We start from the raw sequence: 24654 nt of genomic DNA on the forward strand, positions 1-24654 counted from the left end.
GAGCCATTGAAAGCCTGACTGAGTTAAAGAGACTGTGTTAACTGCTAAACTACAGGAGGTGAGTTCTAAACCTCATTTTTTTTCACACATATGAATCATCCAGAGTTTGCCTGGAGGTATAATTTAGACAACTGCCATTGACTGCCCCCTGTTTCAAGGCAGCTCTGTCAGCATAGAGACACTTGTTATTTTGGACAATTGCTACAGAGACATTTCACTAAGTTGGAACCTAAAGACATATTTGGCACACAAGCCCTGTGTGTAATTGGAATACAGCGACACTGTCTAACCTAACACAGAGAGGTGTATTCAATTGTTTGAAAAATCAGTTGGTTGTCTGTTTTTTTCCTATCTAATAGCCAGGAAAAAACAGACACCCAACTGACTTTTCAAACAATTGAATTCCACCCAGAGAGTAAGGTATCTAATTCCTGGACTTATATTTTGTTAAGGAGGTACTTAACCCATTGTGCAACAAGTTCAGTCTAAACCTCAAGACCCTAATGCTACATTGTGATTCTGTAGGATAGATGAGCTCCAATGTTATTTAAATTGCCGGTGAAGATCGGTACTGTGTGTAGGGATATAGAGTGAAAATAGAGAGTGCTTTTTTCTTAGCCTCAGTGACTTTAATCAGTTTTTGCTAATATATTTTTTTTTTTGTTCATATTCTTCTTCATTGTCTTCTTGAATATTGCACTAATTAATACTTGCATAGCTGTGATTTGAGTCTTTATGAGCCATTGTTTGAGCTTGGCCTAAACCACATTGAGTCATCCAGTGTATTGTGAGCTGTTGATTGAATTTGTCTTTTTTAATGCAACAAAGTGATTTAATCTTCTTGAATGTCATTGTCTTGATTAGCTTTATAGTGTGAACCAATAATCTTTTTACATCCAGCATTCATTAAAATAAAAAGAATCCTCCATGGAGATTGCTGTTAAATTACCTACCTGTTTACATATCAATCTGTCCTTCCTCTCTGAACCACACAAATCGAACAAGGGGTCCGATTCAGACCTGATCGCTACTGTGCATTTTCGCACAGCGGTCGATTATCAAATTACTGCACATGCATATGCACTGCAATGCACACGCGTATTGCCAAACAGCAACAGGATGGTGCGAAAATTTCAATCGCATGGGCATTCACAAGGTGATTGACAGTAAGAGGACGTTTGTGGGTGATAACTTGCAATTTTCTGGAAGTGTCAGGAAAAATGCAGGCGTTCCCATGTGTTTTCAGGCCGGGTGTGTGATGTAAGCTCCGGCCCCAATCAGCCTGATTTCTTTGCACTGGAGGAGTAAGTATTGAGCTATGCACAGACTGCACACACTGCACAGAATGGGAAAAATATTCAATGGTGAGTGTGATGCGAACAGTTTTGCAGCTGTCCGCTGACAGACTTGCACGGGGTGAATTTTCACTCCCCCTGGGCGGCGACTATCTGATTACAGGACAGTGTAATTTGAGCACAGTGATCAGGTCTGAATCGGGCCCAAGGTACGGGGAAAATATCTTTGGGAAAGGATCCATCACCAAGCCACTGAACATCTGTGATACCTATCCCTAACCACATAGACACCCGCCAACCCTGGGGTGTTACAGTTACTGATATGCTCATTATGTTTAAATAGGCTTAATCCCTTGGTGTGTGACCTGTCATATGTACACACTAATCTATGCACAAACAACTGCGCTCTGCCCTTTGGGCTTGCTTAGAGTGACATACTATCAGGTGATTGTGTTTTACTATGTACAGTAATACTTTTGTAGAGTGTAGGTAAATTCCTCTGAATCTAATTCATTGCTGGTAGCTAAACAGTATTATTTTATACAGACAGTTTATTTCTGTCCTCAAGTGTGATATGCTATTTGTATGTTATCACATGATACAGTATGTTCATAGAAACAGAGACAGACACTGACAGAGCTAGCTATTCAATCACTGGTGTCTGCACTCCCTCATAGACTTTTCTCTAACGTCCTAGAGGATGCTGGGGACTCCGTAAGGACCATGGGGAATAGACGGGCTCCGCAGGAGACATGGGCACTTTAAGAAAGACTTTGGATTCTGGGTGTGCACTGGCTCCTCCCTCTATGCCCCTTCTCCAGACCTCAGTTTTAGTTTTAGACTGTGCCCAGAGGAGAATGGATGCACTGCAGGGAGCTCTCCTGAGTTTCCTGCTTAGAAAGCATTTTTGTTAGGATTTTTTCTCTTTTTCAGGGAGCACTGCTGGCAACAGGCTCCCTGCATCGAGGGACTGAGGAGAGAGGAGCAGACCTACTTAAATGATAGGCTCTGCTACCTCGGCTACTGGACACCATTAGCTCCAGAGGGAGTGAACACAGGTTCGTCCTGGGCGTTCACCCCAGAGCCGCGCCGCTGTTCTCCTCACAAAGCCAGAAGAAACGAAGACAGAAGACGTCTCAGGCGGCAGAAGCCTTCGGTGCTTCACTGAGGTAACGCACAGCACTGCAGCTGTGGGTCATTGCTCCCATACACCTCACACACTCCAGTCACTGTAAGGGTGCAGGGTGCAGGGGGGGCGCCCTGGGCATCAATAAAACACCTCTCCTATGGCAAAAGTCTATATACATGTACAGGTGGGCACTGTACATGTATATAAAAGAGCCCCCGCCATATTTTAGTAAGTTTGAGCGGGACAGAAGCCCGCCGGCGAGGGGGCGGGGCTTCTCCCTCAGCACTCACCAGCGCCATTTTCTCTCCACAGCACCGCTGAGAGGAAGCTCCCCGGACTCTCCCCTGCTTGATACACGGTGAAAGGGGGTTTTAAAGGAGAGGGGGGGAACATTATTGGCGTTTATACATTAAGCAGCGCTACTGGGGAAACAATCTGTGTTTTTCTCCAGGGTTATATAGCGCTGGGGTGTGTGCTGGCATACTCTCTCTCTGTCTCTCCAAGGGGCCTCAGGGGGAACCTGTCTTCAGAAAAGAGATTCCCTGTGTGTGTGTGAAGTGTGTCGGTACGTGTGTGTCGACATGTTTGACGAGGAAGGCTCACCTAAGGAGGAGGGGGAGTGCATGATGGTCAGGTCGCCATCGGCAACGCCGACACCGGACTGGGTGGATATGTGGAATGTCTTGAATGCAAATGTAAATTTACTGCATAAACGATTAGACAAGGCTGAAGCTAGGGATCAGTCAGGTAGTCAGACCATGCCTGTCCCTGTGGCATCAGGACCTTCGGGGTCTCAAAAACGCACCATATCCCAGATCACTGACACAGATACCGACACAGATACTGACTCTAGTGTCGACTATGAGGATGCAAAATTACAGCCAAAGGTGGCGAAAGGTATTCGTTACATGATTATGGCCATTAAAGAGGTTTTGCATATCACTTAGGAACCCCCTGTCCCTGACACGAGGGTACACATGTATAAAGGGAAAAAGCCTGAGGTCACTTTTCCGTCCTCATTTGAACTAAGCGACTTGTGCGAAAAGGCTTGGGAATCTCCAGATAGGAGACTACAAGTTCCCAAAAGGATTCTTATGGCATATCCCTTTCCACAAAAGGACAGGATACGATAGGAATCTTCTCCGAAGATAGACAAGGCGCTGACACGCTTATCCAAGAAGGTGGCACTGCCTTCTCAGGATACAGCTTCCCTCAAGGATCCTGCTGATCGTAAGCAGGAGGTTACCATGAAGCACATTTACACACATTCCGGTACTATCGTTAGACCGGCTATAGCATCGGCCTGGGTGTGTAGTGCTGTCGCAGCATGGACAGATTCCTTATCTACGGAACTTGACACCCTAGATAAGGATACCATTCTAATGACCCTAGAGCATATCAAAGATGCTGCTTTATATATGAGGGATGCTCAAAGAGACATTTGTTTACTAAGCTCCAGAATAAATGCTATGTCTATTTCTGCTAGGCGACTCCTGTGGACCCGACAGTGGACGGGGGATGCCGACTCAAAGCGGCATATGGAGTCGTTGCCTTACAAGGGGGAGGAGTTGTCTGGAGAAGGCCTCTCGGACCTTGTCTCTACTGCTATGGCCGGTAAATCAAATTTCTTACCTTATGTCCCCCCGCAGCATACTAAAAAGGCACCTCATTATCAAATGCAGTCCTTTCGTTCCAATAAAAGCAAGAAGGTACGGGGATCGTCCTTCCTTGCCAGAGGAAATGGCAAGGGAAAAAAGCTGCATGCAGCTAGTTCCCAGGAGCAGAAGTCCTCCCCTACATCTGCAAAGTCCACCGCATGACGCTGGGGCTTCCCGGGGGGGAGTCAGCTCAAGTGGGGGCACGTCTTTGATTTTTCAGCCAGGTCTGGGTTCACTCACAGGTGGATCCCTGGGCTATAGAGACTGTTTCTCAGGGATACAGGCTGGAATTCGAAGACGTGCCTCCTCGCCGGTTTTTCAAATCGGCTCTGCCAGCTTCCCCGTCAGAGAGGGAGTTAGTGTTGACTGCAATTCAAAAATTGTATCTTCAACAGGTGATAGTCAAAGTTCCTCTTCTCCAACAAGGAAAGGGGTATTACTCAACCCTGTTTGTGGTCCCGAAACCGGACGTTTCGGTCAGGCCCATTTTGAATCTAAAATCCCTGAACTTGTACTTGAAAAAGTTCAAGTTCAAGATGGAATCACTCAGAGCGGTCATCGCCAGCCTGGAGGGGGGGATTGGATGGTGTCCCTGGACATAAAGGATGCATACCTTCATGTTCCGATTTTCCCTCCTCACCAGGCGTTCCTGAGATTTGCAGTACAGGACTGTCATTACCAATTTCAGACGTTGCCGTGTGGGCTTTCCACAGCCCCGAGAATTTTCACCAAGGTAATGGCGGAAATGATGGCGCTCCTGCGCAAGCAGGGTGTCACAATTATCCCATACTTGGACGATCTTTTCATAAAGGCGAGATCTCGGGAGAAGTTGCTGGACAGCGTGTCGCTGTCGGTGAGGATGTTGCAGGGGCACGGCTAGATTCTCAATATACCGAAGTCCCAGCTAGTCCCTACCTAGCCTGACCTTTCTGGGTCTGATTCTAGATACAGACCAGAAAAAGGTTTTTCTTCCGATAGAAAAGGCTCAGGAGCTCATAGCCCTGGTCAGGAACCTTTTAAAGCTAAAAAAGGTTTCAGTACATCACTGCACGCGTGTCCTGGGGAAGATGGTGGCATCGTACGAGGCCATCCCCTTCGGAAGGTTCCATGCGAGGACCTTTCAATGGGATCTACTGGACAAATGGTCCGGGGCCCATTTACATATGCATCAGAGGATCACTCTGTCTACAAGAGCCAGGGTATCTCTCCTGTGGTGGCTGCACAGTGCTCACCTCCTAGAAGGCCCCAGGTTCGGAATTCAGGACTGGATCCTGGTGACCACGGACGCAAGCCTCAGAGGTTGGGGAGCAGTCACACTGGGAAGAAATTTCCAAGGTCTCTGGTCGAATCTAGAGACTTGTCTCCACATCAACGTCCTGGAGTTGAGGGCCATATACAATGCCCTACGCCAGGCGGAGGCATTGCTTCGGGACAAACCGGTTCTGATTCAGTCAGACAATGTCACAGCAGTGGCTCATGTAAATCGCCAAGGCGGCACAAGGAGCAGAGCGGCCATGGCAGAAGCGACCAGGATTCTTCGCTGGGCGGAAGGCCATGTAAGTGCCCTATCAGCTGTATTCATCCCGGGGGTGGACAACTGAGAAGCGGACTTCCTCAGCAGGTACGACCTGCATCCACTAGAGTGGGGACTTCACCGAGACGTCTTCGCACAGATCGTGGGTCGGTGGGGACTGCCTCAGATAGACATGATGGTGTCCCGTCTCAACAAAAAGCTAAAGCGGTATTGCGCCAGGTCAAGAGACCCTCAGGCGGTAGCGGTGAACGCTCTAGTGACACCTTGGCTTGGGTGTTCAGATCGGTCTATGTGTTCCCTCCTCCACCTCTCATACCCAAGGTGTTGAGAATAATAAGACTAAGAAGGGTGAAAACAATCCTCATTGTTCCAGAATGGCCACGAAGGACTTGGTATCCGGATCTGCAAGAGTTGTTCACAGAAGATCCGTGGCCTCTTCCTCTAAGACAGGACCTGCTGCAGCAGGGGCCCTGTCTGTTCCAAGACTTAACGCGGCTGCGTTTGATGGCATGGCGGTTGAACGCCGGATCCTAGCAGAAAAAGGTATTCCGGAGGAAGTCATTCCTACCCTGATCAAGGCTAGGAAGGACGTGACATCGAAACATTATCACCGTATATGGCGAAAATATGTTTCTTGGTGTGAGGCCAGGACTGCTCCTACGGAGGAGTTTCATTTGGGCCGTCTCCTTCACTTCCTTCAAACAGGAGTGAATTTGGGCCTAAAATTAGGGTCCATAAAGGTTCAAATTTCGGCCTTATCCATTTTCTTTCAAAAAGAATTGGCTTCTCTTCCTGAAGTACAGACATTTGTGAAGGGAGTGCTGCATATTCAGCCTCCTTTTGTACCTCCGGTGGCGCCTTGGGATCTTAACGTGGTGTTAAGTTTCCTTAAGTCACATTGGTTTGAACCACTCAAAATGGTGGAGTTAAAATATCTCACTTGGAAGGTGGTCATGTTGCTAGCCTTGGCTTCGGCTAGGCGAGTCTCGGAATTGGCGGCTTTATCACATAAAAGCCCCTATCTGGTTTTTCATGTGGATAGGGCGGAATTGCGGACTCGTCCTCAAATCCTACCTAAAGTGGTTTCATCCTTTCATATGAATCAACCTATTGGTGTGCCTGTGGCTACGCGTGACTTGGAGTATTCCGAGTCCCTGGATGTGGTCAGGGCTTTGAAAATTTACATGGCCAGAACGGCTAGAGTCAGAAAAACAGAAGCACTATTTGTCCTGTATGCAGCCAACAAGGTTGGCGCTCCTGCTTCAAAGCAGACTATTGCTCGCTGGATCTGTAACACGATTCAGCAGGCACATTCTACGGCAGGATTGCCATTGCCTAAGTCGGTTAACGCCCATTCCACTAGGAAGGTGGGCTCTTCTTGGGCGGCTGCCCGAGGGGTCTCGGCGTTACAGTTGTGCCGAGCTGCTACTTGGTCGGGGTCAAACACCTTTGCAAAGTTCTATAAGTTTGATACCTTGGCTGAGGAGGACCTCCTGTTTGCTCAATCGGTGCTGCAGAGTCATCCGCACTCTCCCGCCCGTTTGGGAGCTTTGGTATAATCCCCATGGTCCTTACGGAGTCCCCAGCATCCTCTAGGACGTTAGAGAAAATAAGATTTTACACTTACCGGTAAATCTATTTCTCGTAGTCCGTAGAGGATGCTGGGCGCCCGTCCCAAGTGCGGACTACTTCTGCAAGACTTGTATATAGCTGTTGCTGACATAAGGGTTATGTGTTGGTTAATCGGTTGAACCGAGGATATGTTGTTGTTCATTCTGTTAACTGGGTAGTTTATCACAAGTTATATGGTGTGATTGGTGTGGCTGGTATGAATCTTGCCCTTGGATTAACAAAATCCTTTCCTCGTACTGTCCATCTCCTCTGGGCACAGTTTCCCTAACTGAGGTCTGGAGGAGGGGCATAGAGGGAGGAGCCAGTGCACACCCAGAATCCAAAGTCTTTCTTAAAGTGCCCATGTCTCCTGCGGAGCCCGTCTATTCCCCATGGTCCTAACGGAGTCCCCAGCATCCTCTACGGACTACGAGAAATAGATTTACCGGTAAGTGTAAAATCTTATTATCTTACTTACAATGTGGCACTTACTTACAATGTACCATTATGTGAATGATAGATAATAAGAATTTTGGTATTTAATTGATTATCTGCATAGAGTAGGAGCGACATGGTTTTGCTTACACCTATTATAGGGCCTTATTCAGGTTTGTTAGCAAACCAAAAAAGCACACTAATGGTCAAATCCATGTGCACTGTAAGTGGGGCAGATGTAACATGTGCAGAGAGATTTAGATTTGGTTGGGGTGTGTTCAAACTGAAATCTAAATTACAGTGTAAAAATAAAGCAGCCAGTATTTACCCTGTACAGAAATAATATAACCCACCCAAATCTAAATCTCTCTGCACATGTTACATCTGCCCCACCTGCAGTGCAACATGGTTTTGCCCATTAGTGTGCTTTTCTGGTTTGCTTACAAACTTGAATAACCCCTTGTATATATTATCTATCGAATAAGTACTTTAAACCCTCTGAACTTGCACACCGCAAGATCTTTGCTTCTTGACAAAGCCGCCCTGCTGTGAGGTGAAATGCGCTGTAGTTACAAAGAAGTTACACAGTGTCAACTAATCCCGGCAATTGGTGAACTAGATATCAAGCAGCATATCCAGGGGCTGTACCGTGCATTGACTAACAAGCTTTTTTCATGATTACTAGCAGAGCCTATCCACTGCAGACCACCTACACCTTGTCAGCCATGCCGCACGGTGGCTTTGAGCGCACCAGCCCAGAAGTGCGCATCTGTGTCCTGATCATGGGGTGCACTGACCTTCTGTTCCCAAGTGGCGAGCAGTGAGAGGGACCGGGTTTGAAGATCAGCTACATGCGGACAGCGGTGAGACAGAATATCTTTGGCTCCCTATTATTATCCATTTAACCATCTTTGCATTGCGACTTCCTGTATTAATCTGACAGTCTCCGCTGCTGGGACTGCAAATCTGTTTTATTACAGTTTAAACTTTTCCTGTTTTCAACTGGATTTCTCTATTAAGCCTATCTAATGGCTGTCACAGCCCACCGGAAATGGTTAAAGATTAGCTTGATGAACATATAGAAGAGGGTCATGAATCTGCACCTATCGTGATTGATATACTTATTTGCTGATACTTTGTAACAAATGCATTAGTTTGTACCTTTTAACACATCATCAATGTTACACCTGGGAGGTAAATATTTATATATTATTTTAACAATACAATGTTATTTATATATACTGGTTGATGCATGTATTATTAAAGGTGGGTACACACTAGGGGACGTGATCTATGAGCGATGTCGCCTAGTGTTTCTCCCTCCCAGGCTGGGCCTGTGGCCGGGCTCGGGCATACACACTGAGTGATATGATGTTCATATCGCTCAGTGACATCACGCAGAGACGACAGTCCAGATTGAGCTACCTGCACGGCCAACAGCGAGGGTCGTTAACGACCCATGGGGCCCGCTGGTCGTCATCTCGGCAAGTGTGTATGGACCTTACGTTTCACTTGGGTTCTTTGACTTTTATTACACAATGGGGGTGATTCCAAGTTGTTCGCTCGCTAGCTGCTTTTAGCAGCATTGCACACGCTAAGCCTCCGCCTACTGGGAGTGTATCTTAGCATAGCAGAATTGCGAACGAAAGCTTCACTAATTTTCTCGTAACGATTACCCCGCAGTTTCTGAGTAGCTCCAGACTTACTCAGCCATTGCGACCAGCTCAGTCCTTTTCGTTCCTGGTTTGATGTCACAAACACACCCAGCGTTCGCCCAGCCACTCCCCCGTTTATCCAGCCACTCCCGCGTTTTGGAACTCGAACGCCTGCGTTTTTCCGCACACTCCCATAAAACGTCCAGTTTCCGCCCAGAAACACCCACTTCCTGTCAATCACACTATGATCACCACAGCGATGAAAAAGCTTCGTAATGCCGTGAGTAAAATACCTAACTTTTGTGTAAAATAACTAAGCGCATGCGCTCTGCGAACATTGCGCATGCGCAGTTAGCGGATAATCGCAGTATAGCGAAAATCGGCAACGAGCGAACAACTCGGAATCACCCCCAATGTTAGCATGATCAATATATATAAATACATATGTCATTGTGAGCACTAACAGGCTGATTTTTCACCATCCACATCTGAGGATGAGGATGTGATATAAAAGGCTGAACAGTGCGATAACTAATTACATTGCATGGATGTATCAATTACCGCATACAGGGACAGAGCTTGTGAGAAAGCTCTGTCCCTGCGATTCCACTCTGCAGCCTTATCGGGGTATTTTTCACAAAAAATACCTTGAGTTATGGCTGCGCATGCGCCGCCACCACTGTCATATAGCTGATCACACTGCCGTGTCCCTGCACACCTTTCTCTGTCAGCAGGTAAAGAAAGCTGTGCAGGAGGCAGCATATCACATTGAGCCCCCTGATAACACTATTTCAGGATAGCGTTATTATCACAGGGCTCACTGCAGTATTTTTTCACTTTTCTTTTTAGGAAGTTTGGTCAGATCACTAAAAAAAATTGAATTAAAGGTTTTGGAGAAGTTTTTCATGAAAACTGATCCGAAAGCCCTTTAATACATTCAGGTGATACTAAAATAATGTAAAAATGGTATGAAAACAACACTTTTCACATTATTATATTAAAAATAATGTTAATAAATTTGGCTATATCATTTATTTACATGTCACTGTACACCACACAGGACTAATTAAATACAGTTTATATAAAGAGGCAATGGTTTCGTTGGAATGGGATACGGTCATTAGGTTGACCACACTTCGGTCGACAGTCATTATGTCGACCAATATTGGTCGACATGCATTAGATCGACATGGTCACTAAGTCGACATGGTCACTAGGTTGACATGTACTACGTCAACATGGAAAAAGGTCGACATGCATTTTTCACATTTTATTTTCATTTTTTTAACGTTTTCATACTTTATTATCCACGTGGACTACAGTTGGGAATAGTAACATGTGCCAAGCGCAGCGAGGCACCTTGCCCGAAGCTTGGCGAGCGAAGTGAGCCATGTGAGGGGACACGGTGCACTAATTGGGGTTCCCTGTCACTTTACGAAGAAAACGACACAAAAAAAAGTACAAAAAAAATGCATTATTCAGGTCGACCTAATGACCATGTCGACCTAGTTAACATGTCGACTTAATGCATGTCGACCAATAGTGGTCGACCCAATGAGTGTTGACCTCCGTGTGGTCGACCCAATGACCCACACCCGTTGTAATGCTGGTAAAATGACTACAGCACAGTGAATGGTACAGTATGAGTTTACAAATGCCAGGGGGTGGAGGGAGAGGGTTCATGGGGACATATGAAGACAGACAGTAAACACCTTGACAGACAGACAACATGATCAAACAAATGAAATTATTATGTTGTACGGTCTTAAACAATGCAACTACATGTACTGTATTTTATGATTTAGATGTTACACCATATCAGGTTACAGTGCATTAAATATGATAAAGTAATGCAGTAGAAAATGGACTGCCATGTGCTGTGCCTGAATTCTGGTATGAAACACTTGATATGTTTTGTGCTGCAATTATTATGGGCTTTTTTACAGGTCAGAGTTGGAAACCAAATGCAGGCAGTTAATAATCTGTTTATAAATAAAAAGAATAAATCCTAAAACAAGCAACATTTTAAAGGGCAACACAATCATAACATGACATGACACTTTTCTACAGGATACGTCACACTTACCTTACAATTTCTATAGAGTCAGCAATTCACACACCAGGGCTGCAAGGTGAAAATGCTCCAACGTTGCCTTTAATGTCTGTGGATTACTTCCAGTCATGAGCATTTATGGGATTCACATTATAATTAATTTGCAATGCATGCTGGTCCTGGCAGCTGCCACAAGGCGAATCAGGGATAGCTGATATTCCACTTTCTAAAAGTGACAAGACTGTTTTAATTTTCTCCTCCCATGCTACAGATCGATGGCTTTCCCTTAGATACTATAACTCTGTGTGCCATAGAAAATCAACAGATTGTGTAGCACTAGCAGCACAAAAGTGTATATATATATATACAATTATAAAGTGACAAGGAATGCACTCACCAGGCTTCTTCAATAGTGAAAATTAGATTTCTTTAATTCAGCTCACATAGTTTACAGGGTCAGGGTCAAACTATGTAAGCTGAATTAAAGAAATCTAATTTTCACTATTGAAGAAGCCTGGTGAGTGCGTTCCCTGTCACTTTTTCTATGTTTGAGACAGCTTCTGGAGGGGACTGATCTCTGGCTATTGCACCCCAGCAGTCGTGACAGTTCAGTATGCGAGTGCAACTTCTCTGGATATATATATATATATATATATATACAAACAGAAAGTTCAGCACTCACCATAGCAAGCTCACTTATCCTCACAACATCAATAAATAAATGATGGGGGTTTAGTTAGTGAATTGGCCAATGCACGGAAGCCTGCAAACCGCTCGCCAAGGTACCCCACCTTCTTGCAGGTCCTACACTATCACAAAGTCTCAAAAATTAAAACCTGGCAACTGTTTCACACATAATATAACTGCACACATGCCCACTAGGTTTAATGTGTATCTGCCATACATCTTATGGCTTTTAAAGGTACACTAGTACACAGTCTGGAGATTTGGGAGGTCACAGAAGGCTAGAGTGTGAAAGCATTTGTTTATTGTAAATTCATTGTCTGATAGTGCAACATATCTTAAATGTGGTGATGTTGTTTCTATTTTAATCCTGTCAGGCTTTAGAAGTTGTTTATACAGTATGAGGCTATGAGCCAGTAAGTACTGCTGGGGCAACACCATTACAGATGAGACAACTGGCTGCAGGCAACATGTATTAATGATCACATTTACAGTATAATGCCAGTGTTGGACTGGGGCATGTAGGGCCCACCCAAGAAATGCAGTGGTAGGGGCCCATGTTAGGGGCGTGGCCAGTCTGCAGAGGGGGGGGGGGGGTGGCCTGCCACCTCATTGGTTTGACTAACAATTAGAGAGTGCAACTTTTAGGCCCCTTCATAAATATATACAGTAAATTCAGCTTCTGCATGCATGATAATGTACCAGATAAATAACAGATTATTAACAGCAATGTATTGTAGAAAATACACCATAGCCCAGTATAAGGTAACATATGTATAACATACTTGCCTACTTTTGAAAAAAACATTTCAGGGAGATTGTGAAAGTAACACCAATCAGCGTGGACGTGTTCTGCTACATCTGAGAGGCGTGTCATGAAAATGACTTACATGCAAACGTAAATGAGCCCCAAAGTTAGTATACTGTATGAACATATACAGCAATTGTCCATGAAAAACCTTATTTAAAATGCATGTAGCCATAGGGATCATTGTTCCTTATAACCAATACAGGGAAATGGCACTGATGATCCCATTTGAATGGATATATCTCTGATTTATTGTTCCCCCCAAGAATGTAACAGCTACATAATGGGGGTAAGGTACAATGAGGGAGATTGCTGCATACCTCCCAACTTTAGAGTTCCCCAAGGAGGGACACACGCGCGGCGAAGCTGCGCGCGCTCCTGAAAAGGGAGCGTGGCCTACAAAAAGGGGGCGTGGCTTCACGGGAGGACCCGCGGTCGCGAGCCACGCCCCGTTTTCATCACTGAGGGGGCATGCCCAGCGCTCTGTGAGCCGCTGGCATGCCCCCTCTCCCTCTGTCTCCAGTGAATAGACGCTGTGCGCATGCGCACAGCGTCTATTCACCGCTGCTCTGCTAAGCAGGGCAGCGAGACACAGAGACTCCCAACTGCCCCCCCCCCCCACCGCGGGACACTGCGGCCCGCGGGTGGGACAGCGGGACAGTCCCCAAAAAACGGGACTGTCCCGCGAAAATCGGGACAGTTGGGAGGTATTTTGCTGGACTATTCAGGGAGACAGGGAGATTGCTGCTATTTCGGGGAGTCTCCTGCAGAAAGAGGGAGGGTAGGCAACTATGATGTATAATGTATAATTCAAGTGCACAGTCTGGAACCTGATCCTTATACCAGGAGGTCGGCCCACAGGCAGTGGGGCCCACCAGTGTTTTCCCCTGTACCCCTTTGGGCCAGTCCAAGCCTGTATAATGCTGTTTCAGTATATGTTTCTCTGTACAAACTTTGACCATAAGGGCATATGGTGGGAAAACACTTACAGGGGGAAATGTAATAGAGTGCAGTGACTTCAAACTAATAGGGGGGCATATATTGATGTCCCCTTTCTACTTGAAAGTCTTATCTATGACACATATTAAAATGAATACAATTAATAGTAGCTCCTTGATATTATATTTTTTTTAGTTGCCATAATTAATATCATGTCAATTTTCAACTAAAATAGTAATATTAAGTAAAAATAATGCCACCCCCCAAAACAATTTTTCTGTAGTTAGTGGCTTTTATACTTACCTTTTGCTGATCTTCAAAGGTAATAATAAAAAAACACATAAACAAATCAATCAAGAGCACTCCTCCATAGAGCTACCCCAAATCACATGGGCCCTCATTCCGAGTTGTTCGCTCGCAAGGCGATTATAGCAGAGTTACACACGCTAAGCCGCCGCCTACTGGGAGTGAATCTAAACATCTTAAATGTGCGACCGATGTATTCGCAATATTGCGATCAAAACCGAGTTAGCAGTTTCTGAGTAACTCCAGACTTACTCTGCGTGTGCGATCAATTCAGTGCTTTTCGGTCCCGGCTGACGTCATAAACACACCCAGCGTTCGCCCAAGCACTCCCACCGTTTCTCCAGACACGCCTGCGTTTTTTCCGGAAACGGTAGCGTTTCCAGCCACACGCCCCTAAAACGCCGTACATCCGCCCAGTAACACCCATTTCCTGTCAATCACAATGCGTTCTCCGGAGCGACGAAAAAGCCGTGAGTAAAATTACTTTCTTCTTAGTAAAGTTACTTGACGCATGCGCAGTGCGAACATTACGCATGCGCACTAAGAGAATTCTCACTGCGATGCGATGAAAAATACCGAGCGAACAACTCGGAATGAGGGCCTTGATTGTCAGCCCCTGACAGTTAAGACTGGAAAGCCTGATTCACATTTGCTTGTGTTTATGCTCCTCCTAGCCCTAACTCTGCCTTCATCACCGCTTTTAGCAGCTTTGCACACGCTAAGCCGCCGCCTACTGGGAGTGAATCTTAGCTTATCAAAATTGCGAACAAAAGATTAGCAATATTGCGAATAGACACTTCTTAGCAGTTTCTGAGTAGCTCCAAACTTACTCGGCATCTGCGATCAGTTCAGTGCTTGTCGTTCCTGGTTTGACGTCACAAACACACCCAGCGTTCGCCCAGACACTCCTCCGTTTCTCCAGCCACTCCCGCGTTTTTCCCAGAAACTGTAGCGTTTTTTCACACACTCCCATAAAACGGCCAGTTTCCGCCCAGAAACACCCACTTCCTGTCAATCACATTACGATCACCAGAACGAAGAAAAAACCTCGTAATGCCATGAGTAAAATTCCTAACTGCATAGCAAATTTACTTGGCGCAGTCGCACTGCGGACATTGCGCATGCGCATTAGCGACTAATCGCTCCGTTGCGACAAAAAAATAACGAGCGAACAACTCGGAATGACCCCCTATATGCGGTTCTGCAGGACTGGAGTGAAGGGGTTCTGGTACTGGGAGGTGATTTAAACATGTAGATGCTTTCGGTACTAATGCTCAGGTTAGAAGTGGACGGGTGATGCCATCTAGTGTTTCTATGTTAAATATAGACAAACGTTGAATAAACGTGAGGATAAATAAGAATCCTGTTTTTTTCTGATGGCTAAATGTGGCAGCCTTTGTTACTAGGCAGAGTTAGGCTAGTGGTGTGATGTTGTCAATCAAAATTGGGAGCCAATAAGGGCTCTGTGGGTGTGTTGTTGGGTAAGGTTATTTATGGTAGGCTGTTCTGTGCGGACAGCCTCTTGGATCATTGCCTTTGAGTCTGGCTGACTGGGTCCTCTGCTGGCTAAGTCAATTCCCCCCCCCTTCCCTTGGTTTAGTCACTGTTCTTGTGATTTACTTATATATCCTTAGATCCCCCCCTGGCTGTGCTTTCCCCCTTTGGTGCCTGTAGTTAGCCTCTGTGCAGCGTTATGCCCCGTCACCCCGCACTGCTCCCCCTCCGCGCTGGCCGGCGGGTCATCGAGGGCGGCCCGTCAGCGGTGCCCTGCTTTGTCCCCGGCCGCCTCCTGCCCTGCTGCCTCGCCTTGGCCCGCCGTCCCCGCTCCCCCTGCCGCGGCTCAGAATGCGTCGGCTGGCGCGCACGTGACCGCAGCTCCCGTTGCCTGCTCTGGTCCACCACCCGCTTCCCTGCTCACCTCCGTGCAGGCGGTGGGTGGCTCTCCCTTACAGATGCCAGCAGTGTCTGATCTGGGATCTCTGCATGTGGCTGCTGCTGCTGCCGTGGGTCCGGCCAGTGCGGCAGCCCCGGCGGACATTTTAGGTGTCCCTGCTCGTGGGGGGGGCGGCCCTCCCTGGCTTGGAGGTGCCGTTTTATCAGCTTCGGGCACCCCTTTCTCCACAGCGTCACCTGGGATGTTGCCCCGGGGCGTGGACATCTCTGCTGGGATGTCCTTCTCGCCCCCCAACCCCCCTGCCTGCGTTTCTTGGCCTCCTATGAGTTGGCCTGGGGTCTCCCCTCGGTGCCCCCTGGTGGTCCCCTCATCTGCCGCAGTTTCCTGGCCACAGGCATCTTGGAGTGCGGGTTTTGCCCCGCCGGTTTGCCCCTCCACCTCCGTGTCACCCTCGGCCTCATTGTCTGCTGGGCTCCCCCCCCCCCGGCTGCGTATTCTTTCCCGTATTGGCCCCCTGCCCTTTCGGGTCCCTCACCCTGGTTTTCAACAACCCCCCCCCTCCTGGGTCCTCAGGGGTACCCCGTTTTACCCCCTTTTACCGCTCCGCCCCCTTTGGTGCCTTCCGTTTGACCTGCGGTGAGCTCTCAGGCCCCTGGTTTGGTGGGCATGTACCCTCCCATGCGCCCCTTGCTTTCGCCCTCCCCCGTTGCTCAACCCCCCGTGCCTGCGGAGCCCACCCCTCCCCGGGTTTTGGTGTTCGCCCCCTCCCTTCCTGCGTCTCCCGTAGTTTCTCCTGCTGGGTTATCTGATGCTTCTCTTTTACCATCAGTGGTTCCTGCAGCGGCTGGTGCTCCGGAGGTTGTCGCATCTTCGGTGAGCGGGGTTCCTGTGGGCGTTGAGGTGGCCCCTCCGGCCGGAGGTGTGGCCCCTCCACTTGAAGTGGTGGTTTCCTCGGTTCCGGGGGCATCTGGTGCCGGTGAGTATGATTTGCTTGCTGCTTGTGATTCTGCATCTGTTTCAAGTTCCTCCGCTAGCTCTGGTTCGCGCTCGTCGGGTTCCCGCGGTGGTCGGCGTAAGCTTGCTAGGTTGATTGCGCGTCGTTTACGGTTTCGCTTGTGGTGCGGGCGCCTCGGAATTTGAGGTCTGCTAGGGAGTTGCCGGAGGTTGCCCGGGCTAAGGTAGATGCTGAGGTTTCTTCGGGCAGGATGGCTGGTCCATTTCCTACGGCGCCACTGCCTGACCTTTGTGTTTCTCCTCTCGGGGTGGTCCCTAAGAAGGCCCCGGGAAAGTTTTGCCTCATTCAGCATTTATATTACCCCCGGGGTGCTTCCGTCAATGATGCCATTCCTGCGGCGGACTGCAGGGTCGTTTACCAGTCCTTTGAAGAGGCTTTGGGGCTTATTCAGAGCTTCGGCTCGGGCACTTTGTTGGCGAAATTAGATATCGAGTCGGCGTTTCGGCTGTTGCCATTGCATCCGAATTCCTTTCGCTTTATGGGTTTTCGGATTGCTGGTGGTTTTTACGTTGATAAGTGTTTGCCAATGGGGTGTGCAGTGTCTTGTGCCTATTTTGAGGTTTTCAGTTCGTTTTTGCATTGGTGTGTGTTTGCAAGCACTGGTCATGTTGGCATTGCACACTACTTAGACGATTTTCTTTTTGTTGGGCTGGGAGGTAGTGATGTCTGTGCGGACGTCCTATTTTCGGGTCTAGCTTTGTTCCGGGTTTTGGGTGTCCCTGTTGCCAAGGACAAAACTGAGGGCCCTTCTACTTGCTTATCCTATCTGGGGATTGAGGTGTACACTGCGGCTGGGTGCTGCCGGTTGCCGGCGGAGAAGGTTTTGAAGTTGCTTCAGCAGATTGAGGTTTGCCTGGCGTCCAAGTCTGTTCGCCTTCGGGTGGTGTAGTCGTTGTTGGGATCTTTCAATTTTGCCTGCCGCATCATCCCCATGGGGCGGGTGTTTTGTAGGAAGTTGGAGAGGGCCACGGTTGGGGCTACCTCACCGCATCATCACATTCGGTTGTGTTCGGAGATTAGAGATGACCTTCGGGTTTGGGCGCGGTTCTTGGCCGATTTTAATGGTGAGAGGATTTGGCCGGAACTGCCAGTTGCCAATGCTGTCTTACAGCTTTTTTCTGATGCTGCGTCCGGATTTGGGGCCTACTTCAACGGGGAATGGTGTGCGGCCCTGTGGCCTTCTGCCTGGGTTTTGGAAGGTCTCACCGCCAATATGTTGCTTCTTGAGCTTTTTCCGATTGTTGTGGCTGTTGAATTGTGGTCTGGGGCCTTGGCGAATCAACATATTATTTTCTGGTGTGATAACCTAGGTGTTGTGCATGCCGTTAATAACCAGAGGTCCTCTTCTCCAATGGCTTTGCGGCTGTTGCGGCATTTGGTTTTGCGCTGTTTGGAGGCAAATATTAATTTTAGGGCTCGTCATGTGCCTGGCGTTAATAATGAGATTGCCGATGCTCTATCACGCTTTGATTTTGTTCGTTTCCGTGCGCTGGCTCCGCAGGCCCCTGCAGTTGGGTTACCTTGACCCCATTTGTTTGGCAGATTGTCAGGCTGGCTTAGAGTCTCTGGCACAGCGGTCCTTGGCCCCGGCGACTTTGCGGTCGTACGGTGCTGCCTGGCGGGATTGGGAGGCTTACCTCGCGCGTTGTCCTGTGGAGGGTAAGTCCATGCATGACCTCTTGTTAGCCTTTGTGTGGGTGCACTATCAACAAGGCCGCTCCAAGGCCTCTGTCTGCTGCGCTGGCAGGGATTTCATTTTTTAGCAGGTTGCGTAGTGTCTCTGACCCTACTAGGTCGTTTGTTCTTTCCAGGGCTTTAAAGGGTTGGGCTAGGTTGCGCCCGTCGTGTGCGGATTCACGCAGGCCTATTGATTTGCAGCTGTTGCAGGCGTTGATTGGCGTTCCTAGTGTGGCTTTGGATGCTTTCGAATCGGCCTTTTTCCGTTTGGCCTTTTCGGCTGCCTTTTTTGGCGCTTTTCGTGTTAGTGAGCTTGTTGCGTCGAGCAGGGCGTCTGTATCTTCTGGTTTGCTTTTTGGTGATGTTTTGTCCTTTGCAAGCTTCGTTCCTCCAAGACGGATCAAGCGGGTAGGAGGCGCTGGGTTACACTTCCTGCGCACGCCGATGTGTCTATTTGCCTGGTGTCGCTTGCTGGGGCTTACTTTGTTGGTCGCCCTTCTGGCAGCCTTCATTGGTTGGTCCATGCTGATTTGATGCCTCTCTCCCAGTTTCAGTTTGCAGCGGTTCTTCAGCGTTGTTTGGTTGCTTTGGGGCTGGATGCCAAATCTTACGGGACGCATTCCTTTCGGATAGCTGCGGCGGCTGGGGCCCCGCCTTCTTCCATTCAGGCTCTCGGGAGATAGGAGTTGTTGTGTGGCCACCGAGTGCGGTGGTTTGGTGTTCGGGGCCTTCGTTGTGATGCATTGATGGCTGTGCTGCTTTCGGCGGCAGAGACATGGGGTGCCCCTGACTGGCTGGTGTTGCATGTTGGAGGCAATGACGTCGGTCAATTGAAAGGTATGGAGCTTATTGTGCGTTTGTGGGAGTTGCTGACGGACGTCAGGGCTAGATGGCTGGCAGTCACCATTGTCTGGTCGGAAGTGATGCCTCGTTTGGTTTGGAGGGATGCCCGTAAGCACAAGTCTTTGGACAGGGCGCGGAGGAAGGTTAATGTGGCAGTGTCTCGTTTTGTTTTGGCCTCCGGTGGGAAGGTGGTTCAGCATCGTTTTTTGGGCTCTGACCCCTCACAGTATTTTAGGCCCGATGTAGTGCATCTTAATAATTTGAGTCTTGGTTTGTTCATTAAGGATCTGTTGGCTTTTTTGGATTAGTTTGTTTCTTGGTTTTGGTGGCAGGCCACGGCTTAGGGCGCCTTGGCTGTGGCGGGAGAGCGCTGCATCTCAGTGGCTTTCTGTGTTGTAAGATATCGTTGTGGGGCACCTGCCTCTAACTACTTGACGAGTTTGTCCTGCTCTGTGCGAGGGACCTGGGCGCTTTTTGTGCGAGAGCGCTCGGACTTTGTCCGGGAGGTCAGGTCAGTCCCCACGACGTAAGTGCGTCAGTAGGGTGACGTTGTAGTCGTCATCTTTAAATTAATATAGCGATAAGGCTGGAACTGAGATTGCAGCGTCTCCTGGCCACCCTTTTCCTCGTTAGGTTAATTATAATTGAATAAAAAGCTGTGACCTTTAAGCCAAGCCGTTTCTTGTGTCTGTGTCTTTATTTCATTAGAATTTAAGTTATTTGATTAAGGTTTATGGGTAAAGTGCATGGTGTTAAATATTTCTAATCAAGGGTAAATGTGGTTTAGTTTATAAAGGTTAACGAGTTAATTGGGAATAAACCAATGGAGCTCTTATAGATTACTTTCATTTAGTTGATCCCTGGTGTTATTTATATCCGATGGCCAGGGAATATTCATTTTATGTGCAACCCCATAACTAATTTTCCCGCCCAGACTACTGACTGATAGCAGGATCCAGGGGCATTTCTAGAGAGGAGGAGGCTCATGTACAGGATCCATCTAAGCCCCCTCTTCTCTAGCTGGCAGCGCTGCAGCTTTGGGCACTAGGGTCCGTAGGGGACCCTAGTGCTGGCCCAGAGTCTAGAGCGTATGCATGGATCGCCAGGAAAATGTTGCGGTGGCCATTTTCCCAGTTATTTTCCTACTGCTCATGCGCAAAGCACCAGAAAATTGTCGCAGTGCCATTATCACAGTGATTTCTGTAGCACTGCTACTGCGCCGCGGGAATCTGGAGGGTAAATATGAAAAATATTGGGTGTGCGGTGTGGGCCTCCCTGGACCCCGGGACCCTGTGTGCACCACACACACTGCACCCAGATATATATGCCAGTGGCAGGAGCCTTACTTTATTTTAATTTCGGGTCATGTTCCCACGTGGTTCCAACTTCAATTGGACACCTCATGCCAGACCTAATTTAATTGGAGGTTCCCAGACTATATGGCCTCATTGGATGATTTACAACAGTAAGTAATACAGCATTTCCAAAACTATCTTGATGATAATTTAATTCATAGTCAATATATAAATTTATTGTGTTAAGCCTCTAAACTGGTCATGCAAGGTACTTTACTAGCATACAAAAATAAAGGCCTTCAACATAGATTTCAGCAGGCGAGTGCCACAGTCACCAAAACTTACTCAGCACTACTGCTCAATGTCTCTGAAATTAATAAGACTGCATACAAAGAAGCAAAGGCTCCACATGACAAGCTCTGTTCGGAGGAAGTGCAACTGAATGTTCATTATCAGAAACATAAATATTTCAGATGGGGTAATCAATCACCCAGGTAAACTTCTTGCCAACATGGCATTCAAATGTGGCATCCAAATTCATAACTTCTATTGCATTGTCACCCCAGGAGACTACACTGCTCCCTAAAAGTTAAAAGTATAGAAGAGGCCATTCTAACACATTTTAAAACATTGTATTGAGCCCCTCCAGACAAACCAGTTGAGGGACTGGACTTTCTGAGACAAACCAATCTCTATAAACTAACCAAAGAAGAGAGGGAGGATCTTAAATCCCCAGTAATGGAATTGGAACTAGCCTCAATTATTAAATCCTTGCTGGTGGGTAAAACGGCAGGCCCTGGCGGTTTTATAGCTACGCATTGTAAATTGCTTGCTCTGTATCTTACTCTGCACCTTTTAACGTTATACAACTTTATTCTCAGTGGTAATCCAGCGCCTTTAAATTTTTATGTATCTCAAATGATACTCTTGCCTAAGCTGGACAAAGATCCCACACTGGTCTACTCTTATATGCCAATTTCCAATCAAGATTTAAAAATATTCACCAAAATAATAGCCGGACGCTTGCAATTGTTATTCCCTAAAATTATACATCTGGTGCAAACTGGTTTTCTTAAGGGTCGTCACTCGGTACGCAATGTCAGGACGTTGTTGGCAGCGTTAATTAAAACTCGAGATAACAATGAAAGACAGAATGTAGTAGTGAGTTGTGATACCAAAACGGCCTTTGACAGAGTGTCATAGAGATATAGAAATACTTACTCAATATATTTCACTATCAAATATTTGAACCTGATTTTATACGTTTTTAGTACCTTATATTGTAAGTCCACATCCGTTCATTTTGTCTTGAAAGAGGAACCAGGCAATGATGTCCACTCTAACTGCTACTTCTATATAACATGGCGCTGGACCCCCTTGTGAGACCTTTTCATTATATGGAGACATGGCAGGGTATTAAAATTGGCCCAGCGAATGTTAAATGTTCATCATTTGCTGACGATCTTTTATTATATTTCATGGCCCAAAAGAGGTGATACCCAGATTGTTACTGAAACTAAAACAATAAGAGGAAGTAGTGGGTTGCAAATTGAATTATTCTAAAGCTGCAGCCCGATGGTTTTCCATGAAGCAACAAGAGGTTGGGGTGACACCTTTCCTTTCCAGTATGTTGGGAACAGTCTTCATTATCTAGGCGTGACCATGAGAGCCGGCAACAAAAATATTGGGGCCTGGTACACTCATATTTTTCAGTAGGTACAGACTGGTTGGCTATTGGCTTTTCCCCGTCTCTCTCTAGCATCACTCCTAATCTGTGTCTTTGCATGTGGCTAGGCTCCTCTGCTGTCCAGTGGTGTGGCACCAGAGTTCTAACAGAAACCACAAAGTTCACCAACAGCCACACCACACTGGATATGCCCAATCTCATCTGTTCTTGGAAGCTAAGAAGTGTTGTGCCTGGTTAGTACTTGAATGGGAAACCATCAGGGAATACCAAGTGTTGTAGATATTTTTATACTACCAACAACAGTCTTTTTTCTCTTGTCACATTCCATTTTGAAACTCATTCATTCATTTACTAGTAGTGAGAAGTAGAAGAGCTATAACAGAAACAACAACATATCTTTCCTACAGCCACACCACACTGACTATGCCCAATCTTGTCAGATCTTGGCAGCTAAGCAGTGTCAGTCCTGGTTAGTACAATGATAGAAGACTGTTTGGGAAAACCAGGTGCTATAAGAATTTTAATACTACCAACAACAGTCTTTTTACTCTAGTTACATTCAATTTTGAAACATGTTCATTCATTTACTAGTAGTGAGAAGTAGAAGAGCTATAACAGAAACAACAACATATCTTTCCTACAGCCACACCACACTGACTATGCCCAATCTTGTCAGATCTTGGCAGCTAAGCAGTGTCAGTCCTGGTTAGTACAATGATAGAAGACTGTTTGGGAAAACCAGGTGCTATAAGAATTTTAATACTACCAACAACAGTATTTTTACTCTAGTTACATTCAATTTTGAAACATGTTAATTAATTTAGTAGGCGTGAGAAGTAGAAAAGATCTAACACAAACCACAAAGTTCACCTACAGCCACACCACACTGAACATGCCCAATCTCACATAACACTGGGTATGCCCAAACTCACCTGATCTTGGAAGCTAAGCAGTGATGGGGCTGGTTACTACTTGGAAGGGAGAACACCTGGGAGTACCAAGTGCTGTAGGTATTTTTATCCTACCAACAACAGTCCTTTTCCTCTAATCACATTTTATTTTGAAACTTATTCATTAATTTACTATAGTGAGAAGTTGAAGTGATCTGACAGAAGCAACAGTGCTCACTTACAGCTACACCAGACTGGACATACACAATCTTATCTGATCTTGGAAGCTAAGCAGTTTTGGGCTTGCTTAGTTCTTGGATGGGAGACCACCTGGGAATACCAGGTGCTATTGGTGTTTTTATCTTACCAACAACAGTCTTTTTTCTCTAGATAAATTACATTTTGAAACTTATTAATTTACTAGTAGTGAGAAGTAGAAGAGATCTAACAGAAACCCTAAAGCTCACCTACAGCCACACCACATTAGACATGCCCATTCTCATCTGATCTTGGAAGCTAAGCAGTGTTGGGATTGGTTAGTACTTGGATGGGTGCTCACCTGGAGATCACCAGTTGCTGTAGGGTATTCTTATACTCCAACAAAAAGGAGGTTTGTCTATCCTGCACCAGTAAAAATAATACAGTAGTAAAATGACAAAGTAGTAAAAGGAAAAAACTGTCTATTTTAATTATTCATTTGGCAAATTGCCTACATAAAAATTGTGACTGGAGATGTCACTGGGACTTGAATATAAAGTACTCTAAAGAAAACTATTGACAGTGGGCCAACATGAAGTGCATGAATCCCTTGGTGGGGCATTCTTTTTAGCTTAAGATGCATTATAATATTTACAACATAACTTTTAATTATTTCCTTTAAAAAAGAAGGATAAAGTGACTATTTTTTAGAGTGGTGGTGTGTAGTAACCCCTTAGTATACTGTACTAATGTAAAGTGATAATCACTAAATTCAATAGAGAATAAAGGGGCAGATGATTAACCTGGAGAAGGCATAAGGAAGTGATAGACCAGTGATCTTTGCAAGGTGATAAAGTCACCAGCCAATCAGATCCTAACTGTTAATTTACATATTGGAGCTGATTGGCTGGTGCCTTTATCGCCTTGCACATATAACTGGCTTATCACTTCCTTATACCTTCTCCAGGTGAATACATCTGCCCCAATATCTTTAGTTTATTTTGTGATGAAAATAAAACATTTCTCTGACAGGAGACAAAACTTTATT

The 24654-nt window shown here is 46.5% G+C and overlaps 1 protein-coding gene and 3 pseudogenes across 6 annotated transcripts in view; 3 read left to right on the forward strand and 1 right to left on the reverse strand.

Moving 5' to 3' along the window:
* Positions 1–16150, reverse strand: part of PLA2G4C (phospholipase A2 group IVC) — a 179967-nt gene extending 163817 nt beyond the window's left edge. For all 6 annotated transcript variants that reach the window (XM_063913458.1, XM_063913461.1, XM_063913460.1 and 3 more), the window contains exons 1-2: positions 16026–16150; positions 11404–11596 (exon numbers count right to left, since the gene is read on the reverse strand). The gene's annotated coding sequence lies outside the window, so the exon portion shown is untranslated. The remainder of the gene's footprint in view (positions 1–11403; positions 11597–16025) is intronic.
* A 6531-nt stretch (positions 16151–22681) lies between these two features.
* LOC134949208 (5S ribosomal RNA) lies at positions 22682–22800 on the forward strand (annotated as a pseudogene).
* An 844-nt stretch (positions 22801–23644) lies between these two features.
* Positions 23645–23763, forward strand: LOC134945747 (5S ribosomal RNA; annotated as a pseudogene).
* Positions 23764–23873: 110 nt separating this feature from the next.
* On the forward strand, positions 23874–23993 carry LOC134951022 (5S ribosomal RNA; annotated as a pseudogene).
* Positions 23994–24654: the final 661 nt, after the last annotated feature.

Source organism: Pseudophryne corroboree, chromosome 1 (genome assembly GCF_028390025.1).
Source record: "Pseudophryne corroboree isolate aPseCor3 chromosome 1, aPseCor3.hap2, whole genome shotgun sequence".
Classification (NCBI taxonomy): domain Eukaryota; kingdom Metazoa; phylum Chordata; class Amphibia; order Anura; family Myobatrachidae; genus Pseudophryne; species Pseudophryne corroboree.